At 45.5% G+C, this 13759-nt stretch overlaps 1 protein-coding gene across 1 annotated transcript in view; it reads right to left on the reverse strand.

Annotated features, from left to right (window-relative positions):
* LOC141270803 (granzyme A-like) overlaps positions 1-13759 on the reverse strand; it is a 49533-nt gene that overhangs the window by 16875 nt on the left and 18899 nt on the right. The gene's annotated exons all lie outside the window — the stretch shown is intronic.

Raw genomic sequence — 13759 nt, forward strand, 5'->3', positions numbered from 1 at the left:
TCATTGGCAGTGTATGTCACATGTCCTTGCCCTATAAGACCAAGCCATTTTCCCCGTCGCCACCATTTTCTCACTGCTGCAGCTGCATGTTAGACGGCACCGCTGTTGCTGTGTGCGCTATACCTTGTTAATTTAAAACCAAATTTCGCACAAATATACAGATAGCTTGGGAGTAGGGAATAGTTGTGATTGCAGTCCTTTTAAGGACTAGGTTACAGCATTTCCTACGACTTTTATCAGGGAGGTCTGTGCTCTTAAATAGATAGATTGTGGGAGTAAATACTAATTGTAATTGGAGTCCTTTTCAGGACTAGGTTACATCAGTTCCTATCAGTTTTTGCCAGGCAGGTCTGTGCCAGTGCTGTGCAAGTTTTTTTCACAGCATTTGGCTGAATCTAGCAAAGCTAATCCTTTTTGGCCTATTGCAGAGTGTGTTAGTCAGTGGAGTAGCCTATCTGTGTTGCAAGATATACCACCTGTGTATAGAATACCAATTTTTTTACTGCACCTAGAGAAGTAAAATCTTTTGGGCATAGCATCATTCTATTAGTCCATCTATACTGACCTCCATCAGGTTGCAAACTGAATATAATTTTTTTCTGCATCTAGCTCTGAAAAAATATTTGGCCGTCTAGCAGTGTGTCGGACTTTCTCTATTAGTCCATCTATACTGACCTCCATCAGGTTGCAAATTAAAAATAATTTTTATCTGCATCTACAGTACCTCTGAAAAAATATTTGGGCTTCTAGCTGTGTGTGGGACTTGTTGTATTAGTCCATCTATACTGACCTCCATCAGGTTGCAGACTGAATATATTTTTTTCTGCATCTACCTCTGAAAAAATATTGGGCTTCTAGCTGTGTGTGGGACTTGTTGTATTAGTCCATCTATACTGACCTCCATCAGGTTGCAAACTGAATATATTTTTTTCTGCATCTAGCTCTGAAAAAATATTGGGCTTCTAGCTGTGTGTGGGACTTGTTGTATTAGTCCATCTATACTGACCTCCATCAGGTTGCAAACTGAATATTTTTTTTTCTGCATCTACCTCTGAAAAAATATTGGGCTTCTAGCTGTGTGTGGGACTTGTTGTATTAGTCCATCTATACTGACCTCCATCAGGTTGCAAACTGAATATATTTTTTTCTGCATCTACCTCTGAAAAAATATTGGGCTTCTAGCTGTGTGTGGGACTTGTTGTATTAGTCCATCTATACTGACCTCCATCAGGTTGCAAACTGAATATATTTTTTTCTGCATCTACATCTGAAAAAATATTGGGCTTCTAGCTGTGTGTGGGACTTGTTGTATTAGTCCATCTATACTGACCTCCATCAGGTTGCAAACTGAATATATTTTTTTCTGCATCTACCTCTGAAAAAATATTGGGCTTCTAGCTGTGTGTGGGTCTTGTTCTATTAATCCATCTATACAGACCTCCATCAGGTTGCAAACTGAATATAATTTTTTTCTGCATCTAGCTCTGAAAAAATATTTGGCCTTCTAGCAGTGTGTCGGACTTTCTCTATTAGTCCATCTATACTGACCTCCATCAGGTTGCAAATTAAAAATAATTTTTATCTGCATCTACAGTACCTCTGAAAAAATATTTGGGCTTCTAGCTGTGTGTGGGACTTGTTGTATTAGTCCATCTATACTGACCTCCATCAGGTTGCAAACTGAATATATTTTTTTCTGCATCTACCTCTGAAAAAATATTGGGCTTCTAGCTGTGTGTGGGACTTGTTGTATTAGTCCATCTATACTGACCTCCATCAGGTTGCAAACTGAATATATTTTTTTCTGCATCTAGCTCTGAAAAAATATTGGGCTTCTAGCTGTGTGTGGGACTTGTTGTATTAGTCCATCTATACTGACCTCCATCAGGTTGCAAACTGAATATATTTTTTTCTGCATCTACCTCTGAAAAAATATTGGGCTTCTAGCTGTGTGTGGGACTTGTTGTATTAGTCCATCTATACTGACCTCCATCAGGTTGCAAACTGAATATATTTTTTTCTGCATCTACCTCTGAAAAAATATTGGGCTTCTAGCTGTGTGTGGGACTTGTTGTATTAGTCCATCTATACTGACCTCCATCAGGTTGCAAACTGAATATAATTTTTTTCTGCATCTAGCTCTGAAAAAATATTTGGCCTTCTAGCAGTGTGTGGGACTTTCTCTGTTAGTCCATCTATACTGACCTCCATCAGGTTGCAAATTAAAAATAATTTTTATCTGCATCTACAGTACCTCTGAAAAAATATTTGGGCTTCTAGCTGTGTGTGGGACTTGTTGTATTAGTCCATCTATACTGACCTCCATCAGGTTGCAAACTGAATATATTTTTTTCTGCATCTACCTCTGAAAAAATATTGGGCTTCTAGCTGTGTGTGGGACTTGTTGTATTAGTCCATCTATACTGACCTCCATCAGGTTGCAAATTGAATATAATTTTTTTCTGCATCTAACCCAGCCAATAGTTTTGGCCTAATACCACAGTTTGGCCACTCAGCTCTGCTCGGTTACCATCCATTGTTTTTTTGTGCAAACAACTCCAGAGTTGTGAATTAGTTAACCACCAAAATGAGTGGAAAAAGGCCTGCTGCTGGTGGAAAGGGGAATAGGCGTGTTGGGAAGGGGAAAAAAGGTTGTGTCCGTGGGGTAGGTGTTAAAGCAACAGTAACATCTGCAGAAGAAAGACCATCTTCCAGCCAAACTAAAATGTCTACTTCTTTTAGCGGACAATGTGATAAGATCCCTTTCTTACGGCCACGCCAATCGCTACAAATTCCAGATGAGGCACAAAAACAGCAGGTGCTTCAACGGATATCAAGTGCTCCTTTAAGTGGGTTCTCCTCCACATCAACTTCAACATCACAAATACTCCAGTCCTCAAAGGTGTCACCCCAATCGCACTTGCTTCCTCACAGCTCCCAAATCTCCAGCTGCCCATCTGAGTATGAGGTAGAACAGATGGTTGAGTCTGCAGAGCTGTTTACTCATACTATAGCCTGGGAATCAGAGGTCGACTCCAGCGCTTCTGTGAATCCAGACGAGGAAATGATCTGCACTGATGCCCAGAATCTTTATGAGTCGGATCCAGGACCAGACGCAGAAGGTTCTGACCATAATGTAGACCCTCATTCCCAAACTGTAACTCCTGTTGGTGGAGACAATGAGGAAGACGATGATAAGACTCAAATACCTGATTGGAGCGACAACTTTAGTTTTTTGTCAGGGCAGGAACAGGTTGGCTCTGAGGACGACGGGTGTGATAACGCACAGGGTGATGATGATGAGGTTGGAGATCCCACTTACTGTCAACCCACAGTCAGCCAAGAGATGAGGTCAGCAGAGGAGGTGGAGGAAGATGCTAGTGACGACGAGGTCAGGTTGCGCCTTCCTGGACAGAGACGTAGTACTGGAAGCACGTCAACAACTGCATCCTCAAACACAACTCTGCCTCTCACCACAAGTCGTGGTGGCTCTTCAGGTCGCATGGGCGCTAAGCCTTGCATAGCCTGGGCATTTTTTCAGATCGATAAAGATGACCCAACTCGTGTTATCTGTAACATTTGTCAGCAAAAGCTAAGTAGAGGCCAAAAAATACATAGTTTGAGTACTTCATGCATGAACCAGCACATGGACATGAAGCATAAGTTGCAGTGGGAAGCTCAGTGTGCTACACTGCGGCCTAGCCGGCCGGGCCAACCACCGTCTGCCATATCTTGTGCATCCGCGGCCTCTTCATCCTCTGTGACTGGGGGGACAGCAGTCACACCTGTTTTGGGGCGCAGACCTGCCACCTCTTTACCCGCAACAGCCAGCGTGATTGGCAGGTCATCATTTTCTTTGGAGGTGGGAACACCAGCTGGTGTTGAGCGCTGTCCGACATCGATAGCACCACCTTTGGATCAAGGCAACCTAACATGTCCGCCTGCATCTTCCTCACAGACCGGCAGTTTGCCGGGGACACCCTTATCAACCCCGTCTAAGCACAATAGCCAGCCCTCGGTCCCTCAGATGTGGACAAGTAAAAGACCATTTCCTCCTAGCCATGAGAAAGCTAAGAGGTTGAATTTCACCATCTGCAAGCTCTTGGCTACAGAAATGCTGCCTTTCCGCCTGGTGGACACAGAGGATTTTCGAGACCTTATGTCCGTCGCAGTGCCCCAGTACCAGATGCCCAGTCGGCACTACTTCTCAAAGAAAGGTGTGCCTGCACTCCACCAGCATGTCGCACACAACATCACCGCTCCTTTGAGAAACTCTGTGTGTGACAGGGTGCATTTCACCACAGACACTTGGACGAGTAGGCATGGACAGGGGCGTTACATGTCGCTGACTGGGCACTGGGTAACTATGGTGACAGCAGGACAAGGGGCTGCTGTCCAAGTCTTGCCGTCCCCACGAGTTGTGCGTCAATCCTCTTTATGTCAAAGTTCCTCCACTGCTTCTGCCTCCTCAACCTCCTCTCGGTCTTCCACCTGCACCCAAAGCCTGTCTGGTCATGCCACAAGCTTTCTAACTGCGCAGAAGGGATCCTGCACACCTCCTTACTATGCTGGCAGTAGGGCTCAACGTCATCAGGCGGTTTTTACATTGAATTGTCTGGGAAATGTGAGTCACACAGCTGAGGAGTTGTGGTCAGCTCTGGAGAACCAATTTCATGAATGGTTGTCTCCACTGGACCTGAAACCAGGGAAGGCCGTGTGCGACAATGCTGCAAACCTGGGTGCGGCCCTTCGCCGGGGCAATGTCACACACGTGCCTTGTATGGCTCACGTGTTGAACCTGGTTGTCCAGCAATTTTTAGCCCACTATCCCAGACTAGATGGCCTTCTGCAGAGGGCACGGTCGCTGTGTGCTCACTTCCGCCGTTCGCATCCCGCAGCTCAGCGACTTACATCTCTACAGAAGTCGTTGGGCCTGCCACTTCACCGGCTAAAATGCGATGTGCCTACCCGGTGGAATTAAACTCTGCACATGTTGCAGTGACTGTGGCAGCATCGACAAGCCCTGGTGCAATACGTTCTGACGTATAGCCTGGGCCAACAAGATTCAGAGGTGGGGCAAATCACGCTGGAGGAGTGGTCTCAGATCAGGGACCTATGCACCCTTCTGCACAGTTTTGAAATGGCGACGAAGATGTTTAGTGCTGACGATGCCATTATCAGCATGACTATTCCGGTGATTTACATGCTGGAGCACATGTTAAACAGAATTCGGAGTCAGGTGGTGGCACAAGAGGAGGTGGAGGAAGTAGAGGAGGAGGAGTTGTATGCGGAAGGGCTAACATCTGCAAGGTCCAGATGGTCGGCAGCACCAAGGCGGCAGGCATGTGAGGGTGGGGGAGATGGTTTTACCAGGGCGCATGGTAGCAGCCAAACTAGTGAGGAAGGTGCAGGAGCCCAGGAAGAAGTGGAGAACGAACTGATGGAAGATTCATCAGATGAGGGAGACCTTGATCACATTTCTGTTGTGCGAGGTTGGGGGGAGAGGACAGAGGAAGGAAGCATGATTGTTACCTCGCCACCAACACAACAGGGACTTGGTGCTCCTGGATGCGCAACACACATGAGTGCCTTCTTGCTGCACTACCTGCAACATGACCCTCGAATTGTGAGAATTAGAAATAATCCTGACTACTGGGTTGCCACACTGTTAGATCCCCGGTACAAAAGTAAAATTGCAGAAATTATTCCTGCCATAGAAAGGGATGTACGCATGCAGGAGTATCAGCAGAGACTGTTGCAGAATCTTACATGTGCTTTTCCACAAAATACCAGTGGTGCACGTAGTGAATCTCACAGTTCCAACTTGCCAACCGTGGGACCGTCAAGTGTTCAGCACTCAAACCGTAACAGAACCACAGTATCTGCTGGTAACATCAATTTTGTGGAATCATTTCACCACTTTTTTAGCCCATCCTTTGCAAGGCCACAGGAGACAAGAAGTCTGACACATAGTCAACGCCTAGAGACGATGGTACAGGAGTATCTCCAAGTAAACATTGAAGCCACGACTGTGTCACTGGACCCTTGCTCTTTTTGGGCTTCCAATCTGGATAAATGGCCGGAGCTAGCCACTTACGCCTTGGAGATCTTGTCATGCCCCGCAGCCAGCGTTCTGTCTGAACGTGTGTTCAGCGCTGCTGGTGGTGTGCTGACAGATAAGCGCACGCGGCTCTCCACTGATAATGTAGACAGACTCACGTTCATAAAGATGAACAAATCATGGATCCGAAACGACTTTTCTACCCCTGTGTCATCCTGGGGAGAGTAAAAGCTTGATGATTGGTTAAAATCACCCTACCAACCGTTTTAAGCTTTCAAATTACTAATCATGTTTATCTGTATCTTGGCTGGAAAATAATTTGGGCTTTGTAGCAGTGTGCAGCACTGATCCTATTAGGCCATCTATACTAAAGCTTCACCAAATTTAAAATTAAAAATAATTTTTAGCTGCATCTAGCCCGGAAAATAATTTTGGGGCTCCGAGATGCGCAAGACACATAAGTGCCTTCTTGCTGCACTACCTGCAGCATGACCCTCATAATGTCAGAATTCGAAGTAATCATGACTACTGGGTTGCCACACTCTTAGATCCCCCAAACTTTTCGATCAACCTTTTCATTTTAATAAAGACCAAAAAAATGGTCATTTTTGAAATTATAAGCATTAGCAGGTTGTTAGAAACTGAAATCAAACAGTTTTCAACTCAAAACTTTATTCTAGGTGATGTTTCATTTTCACATAGGACCCCTTGTTCGAAAGGAGCTTCTGAACTCTCTCGTCCATTGAATTTGTCAGGTTTTGGATGGTTTCTGCTTCAATTGTTTTGCATGAGGACAGAATACCCTCCCAGAGCTGTTGCTTAGATGTGAACTGCCTCCCGCCATCATAGACACTCCTTTTAATGATGCTCCAAAGGTTCTGAATGGGGTAGAGGTCAGGGGAGCATGGGGGTCACACCATAAGTTTGTCCCTTTTTATGCCCATATCAGCCAGAGATGCAGATGTTTTATGTGCAGCATGAGATGGTGCATTATCATGCAGAAAAATGATCTTGCTGTGAAATACACGGTTCTTCTTCTTGAACCATGGCAGGAAGTGCTGTTTGAGAAAATCCACATACATTATGGAGTTCATCTTTAGCGCCTTCAGGGATCCTAAAGGGGCCGACAATCTCTCTCCCCATGATTCCAGCCCAAAACATTACTCCACCTCCTCCTTGTTGGCGCTGTAGCCGTGTTTGCGTGGGGTGTCCATCAACCAGCCATCCTCCACTCCATCCATCTGGACCATCGAGCGCTGCACGGCACTCATCCGTGAACAAAACTGTTTTGAAATCAGTCCTCATGTAATGTTTGGCCCACTGGAGCCGTTTCTGCTTGTGTGAAGTGGATAGAGGAGGTCGACAGGATGGCGTATGCACAGCTGCAAACCTCTGAAGGACCCTGCATCTTGTTGTTCGGGGGACGTTGGAGGCACAAGCAGCTTCAAAAACTTGTCTGCTGCTATGACAAGGCTTTTTTGCCGCTGCTCTTTCAACCTGACGTAATTGCCTGTAGGAAAGAGTCCTCAATTTGCCCTTATCAGCACGCACACGTGTGTACTGTGAATCAGCTACATACTTCTTGATTGCCAAGACACTTCATCCTGATCATCGCACAATGTTGATTGTAGTCATGCCTTGACCTAAACACTCCACAATTTGTTGCTTCTCAGCAGCCGACACATCCTTTTTCTTTCCCATTTTGGCAGAAAATGTAGGCTGCTTAATAATGTGAGAGAGCCTTCTTAAGTAGTCTTGCCTTTCATTGGACACACCTGCCAAACTAATTAGCACAGGTGTCTGCAATTGCTTACAGTGATATAAAGAGCCCTGACACACATCACCATCAATGAGTTTAACTGACAAACAAACAAATTCTTCCCTTATCACTCCTAAACACTTTTTGCATAATAATTTGGAACGCAGTGTACATGTGCTTTTCCACAAAACACCAGCGGTTCACGTAGTGAATCTTACAGTTCTAACTTGCCAACCGTGGTCTGTATGGAGTTGTTCAATAAAGGGCCCAAAATTAAGATAACATAGATGGGAGAGGTCTCTATGAATAGGAATTCCTAAGTATTTGATACCCTGTGAGGGCCAGGCAAAGGGAAAGTTGGACTGGATGGAATCCTATATGGATTTGGGGAGGGAGACATCGAGGGCCTCAGACTTCGCTGCATTGATTTTAAAATTTGACCATGTAACAAAGTGATCTATTTCAGCCATAACAGCATGGATGGATATATGTGATTGAGTGATATATACTAGGACATCATCAGCAAATAGAGAGCACTTGTACTCGGTGCCTCCCACCTCAATCCACCTAATATTGGGGTTATGGCGAATTGATGAGAGCAGGTGCTCCGTCACTAGGATGTATAAGAGAGGGGACAGAGGACATCCCTGCCTTGTCCCATTGGTGATTGTGAAAGGTGATGAAAATGTTCTGACGCACCCCCTGGGCCTTGGGACACCCGGAGCCGGACCCTTTTTGGTGGATGCTGGTGGTTGCAGTTTTCGTGGCGGCGACCCGGTTCCGTGGCTCAGGGCGGTCAAACCAGTGGCGGAACTATTTATGTGGTTTTGATGTTTAAATGTACGACTACGCCACCCGTGGATTGCGGTCAGAGTGAACCGCCGCTACAGGGCAGACCGCTGAGGCTGGTGTTTTGTGTGCAGCAGAGCGTAGCATAACTCCCCACGGGAGGAGTATAGCCTCAGGGCAGTGTATGCGGAGGATGGGGGTGATGGTGCAGGGCAGCAGCAGTAACGACACGGAGTCAGTGATGCAGTTCAGGGCCTTTACTCACAGTTCTTATTATCCAGACCACGTCTGCAGGTAACGGCTGCCCACGTCGTACTGTGCTCACCAGGTGAGGGGCTCAGACAACTCCCAGATAACTTTGGAGCACTTCACAGGACCCCCTTTGTGTGTCCTTTGTATGGCCTTTCTTACCAACACTTCTGTCCGGCTGCCTCGGGCCTCCTCTTGGTAAACTTGGCGCCAGTTTCCCTGACCCTATGTGGTGCCTTCCTAGCGGGTGTAGCGAGGGGCTGCGCCACATAAAATGTCAGAGCCTCCGGTTTCTAGCTGAGGGTCGTTTCCTGCCTCCACTAGTTCGGGGACCGGTCTCCCCCTTTGGCCTGACCCCTCCACGCAGGTGGATTCGGGCGTGCGGTGGCGACTCGCCCGTCCGCACCCCTGGGATCCCTTCATTCCTCATTCCTGGAGCCTTCTCCGCTCCTCTTCCTTCCTTCTCCCTCTTCCAGGCCTGGGCCTCTGTTACTAGGCCCGCCTCCGGAGCAGAGCTCATGCAGAGCCCCTGCTCCCTGCCACTTCTGCTCAGACTTCTCTGCACTGAACTAAGATGGTGCCCACCTTTTATACTCCCTTCTCAATGCACCCAGGAACTGCTTCCTCCCTGCTCCTGCACTACAGGGTTCCCCTTCCTCAGTGTTCCCTCCCCCCACTCCAGCCAGGGACATGGACTGTCGTGCCCATCTCAGGGGCATATTGGTCGCCCTGCCCCACGGCAATGTGGTGTAATGCATGCAGGTGTCGGGTCCTGATCCACACTACATCCTTACCTGAGAGTGAGATATCACACCTCTGGGTGAGGTGCAATACCTCTGTAGCAACCGAGCCCTCAGGGTGCTACAGTTCCATTTATCTTCAGCCTAGGTGACGTATTGCGATACAGGGCTGTGATTTTGGCTATAAAAGGGTCCCCTAGACCCCTACCCCAAGCTTTTTAAGAGAATCATATATGGCGTGCCAGGAGACTCTATGGAATGCTTTCTCAGCATCCAACGAGAGTATCTAATTACAAATTTTTAACTGCATCTAGCCCAGGAAATACTTTGTGCCTAGTAGCAGTGTCTGCTAGTCAGCGGATTATCCCGGCTGTTAAGCAAGCTACACCACCTGTAGTTTGGACACTTAATTTTTTCAAAGGAAATGCTTCGGGACCACGGGATACTCAGTGAAGAGCATCAGGAGGCACTCCAAGGCATAGGGGCTCGGACTGGCAGTAGGATGCCTTGCGGTGTACAGCCGAGCTCGATCCTTATAAAAGCTTTTTAACTGCAGCAGCTTTAGTGGACGCTACTGGAGCTGGAATTACGCGGCTGCTGGCATGAGACTTGCCCTCCAATAGATCCTTGTAAATGGATTGAAAGTGTATTTATTCAAATTAGAGAGACAATTTAAATTAAAAAGCTTAGAGCTGCCTCCACCACAGGGGGGCTCGCTCGACCCACCAGCGGACAGGCACCAGTATTGGGAGAGGGGGGCTGGCCATCAGGTTTCACCGCGGCTCTGGCACAAACCCGGCGACACGGAGGTGGCACGGGCAGGAGCGGACTGGCCGTGTCGGCTTCTCACTTTTTGGATTTTAGAAGGGCATGACATGCCTATATCTGTGTCTCCCCCTCCTTTTACTCCTCCACCTCTTTTATTTTCGCATGACTATATGTACTTGTCACTTTTCCATGTGTTAGTTATGTCTTCTGAGCAGTTTGTCAGCTTTTGGACACATTTGAAGGTGTTTTCTATGTGTTTCTATGTGTTTTTGTTTGCCTGCCATTGGTTTTAACGGTGTTCGAAGGTGTTCGACCAACAGTTCGACGAACAGTTCGGCGAACACACGGGTGTTCGACGAACCGAACTCGAACACTACGGGGGTGGCTCAACACTACTCACAAGACCCATAGGGACCTATAGTCTGGAGACTTCTCATTCATTTATGTGGAAGATTGTTATGGGCATGCTTTGTGATTGGGAGCAATAGTATGAGGAGGTAAGCTGTGACATCATCCACTATAAATAGTGAATCCTGAATTATCTATTATTTGGGTGTTAGCTTTGATTGTAATCTTGCCTGTGATGATAATGTGATGACTGCTAAAACTTGATCTGTACAGAACTTTTTCTCACAAAAATTTTATTTTGGACCCCAATTTTTTAATTTTCACAAGGGAAACAAGAGAAAATGGACCATAAAATTTGTTGTGCAATTTCTCCTGAGCACGCCGATACTCCGTATGTGGAAAATTAATGTTCGGGCGCAGGGCTCGGAAGAGAAGGAGCACCATTTGACTTTTTGAATGCAAAATTGACTGGAATTAAGAGAAATAGTGGAAACCCCTCAAAAGTGACCCCATTTTGGAAACTAGACTGCTCAAGTAATTTATACAGATTTGTGGTGAGCACGTTGAACCCCAGATGCTTCACAGAAGTTTATAACGTTGATCTGTGAAAATAAAAAAACACAATTACCCACAAAAATGTTCTTTTAGCCCAAATTTTTTATTTTAACAAGGGTAACAGGAGAAATTGTACCATACAATTTGTTGTGCAATTTCTCCTTAGTACGTTGATACCCGATATGTGTGGGAAAACTATTGTTTGGGTGCACGGCAGCGCTCAGAAGGGAAGGCGAGCCATTTGACTATTCGAACCAAAATTTGCTGGAATCATTAGCGAACACCATGTCCTGTTTGGAGCGCCCCTGATGTGCCTAAACAGTTGAAGCCCCCACAAGTGACAATATTTTGGAAACTAGATCACCCCTCAAGGAATGTATCTAGATGTGTGGTGAGCACATTGAACCGTAGGTGCTTCACAGAATTTTATAATGTAGAGGCATGAAAAAAAAAATCACATTTTTGCACAAAAATGTTCTTTTAGCTCCAATTATTTTTTTCCCAACAGCAACAGGAGGAAATGGAACCCAAAATTTATTGTGCAATTTCTCCTGAGTACGCAGATATTTAGGGAAACACTACTGTTTAGGAGCACGGCAGGGCTCAGAAAGGAAGGTTTTGGAATGCAGACTTTGAAGGAATGGTTTGCGGGTGTCAAGTTGGATTTAGAGAGCCCCTGATGTGCCTAAACAGTGGAAACTCCCCACAAGTGACTCCATTTTGGAAACTAGACTTCTCAAGGAATTTATTTAGATGTGTGGTGAGCACCTTGAACCTCCAGATGCTTTACTGAATTTTAAAACGTTGATCTGGAAAATGAAAAAATATATATTTTTCCCACAAAAATATTGTTTTAGTCCCAATTTTTTTTATTTTCACAAGGGTAACAGAAGAAAATTGACCCCAAAATTTGTTGTGAATTTTCTCCTGAGAACACCGATACTCCATACATGGTCAAAAACTACTTTTGTGGCAAAGTGAAAGCTCTGCATGGAAGAAGCGCCATATTGGAGTTCAGATTTTGCTGGAATGGTTTGAGGGTGCCATGTCATATTGGCAGAGCACCTGAGGTGTCAGAACAGCAGAAAAAAACCTGTATGTGACTTCATTTTACAAACTACAAACCCAATGATTCATCTAGGAGTGGAGTGATCATATTAACAACAACTGTGCTTCACAGAATTTTATACCATTGGGCGGTGAAGAAAGAATAATTACATGTTTACAACTAAAATGTTGTTTTAGCCCCAAGTTTTTAATTTTTATAAGGGCTAGTAGGAAAATATGCACCACAGTTTGTTAAAATTTCTCCTGAGAGCACAAATACCCTGAATGTAATCAGGAACTACTTTTGAGGCATAGTACAAAGCTCAGGGAGGGAGAGCCATATTATAGTGCTGATTTTACTGTTATGGTTGCGGGTGCAATGACCTACTGGGAGAGCCCCTAAGGTGCTAGAACAGCAGGACTCCCCATATGTGACCCCATTTTACAAACTACACCTCTCAATGAATTCATCTAGGAGTGCAAGGATCATATTGACGCCACAGGTGTGTCACAGAATTTTATATCATTGGGCAGTGAAGAAAAAATAACTACATTTTTACCACCAAAATTTTGTTTTAGCCCCAGAGTTTATATTTTCACATAGATAAGTGGGTAAAAATGGCACCAAAATTTGTCCCAAATTTCGGCTGAACCTGGCAATACCCCATATATGGCTATACAGTACTGCTTAGCCACACGGCGAGACTCGAGATGGACAGAGTGCTTTTTGCCTCCTGGAGCACAGATTTTCCTAGAATAGTTTGCGAACTCCATATAAAGAGACCCGAAGTGCTATAAGAGCAGAATCCCTGCTCAAGTGACCCCATTTTGAAAATGATACCCCTTTGGGAATTTATCTACAGGTGTAGTGACAATTTTGACTCCATGGGTGTTTTCCAGAAACAGCAGCAGTAGATGTTGCTGAGTGAAAATTGCAAACTGCCATTGTAGTGCCCAGTATGTTGTAGTCCCCAGTTCATAGTTGTCTCCAGTACGCTGTAGTCCCCAGCATGTTGTAGTGACCAGTACGTTGTAGTTACCAGTATGTTGTAGTCCCCAGTACATTGTAGTCCCCAGCATGTTGTAGTGACCAGTAAGTTGTAGTTACCAGTATGTTGTTGTCCCCAGTACATTGTAGTGACAAGTAGGTTGTAGTGACCAGTAGGTTGTAGTGACCAGTACGTTATGCCCAGCTCATGCTTCTGGACACACACCCATAAATTAGGCGGGCTCTCATCATTACAGAAATGCTAAATATGTGGACATTAAATGTGGTTTAGGCACATTGGGGCTCAGAAAGGAGAGGGGCATATGGATTTGGGAAAGCAGAATTTGTTGGATTTCTTTTGGGGGACGAGGAGCTATAGCACTTTTCTAGAGTCTTTGTACTGCTCTATATTTCTGTTAGCAGGTGATGGACCTCAGTGGAGACTGCTTTTTTGT

Source organism: Phyllobates terribilis, unplaced genomic scaffold (assembly GCF_046119375.1).
Source record: "Phyllobates terribilis strain yellow unplaced genomic scaffold, ASM4611937v1 Scaffold_1__5_contigs__length_1240528914, whole genome shotgun sequence".
NCBI lineage: Eukaryota > Metazoa > Chordata > Amphibia > Anura > Dendrobatidae > Phyllobates > Phyllobates terribilis.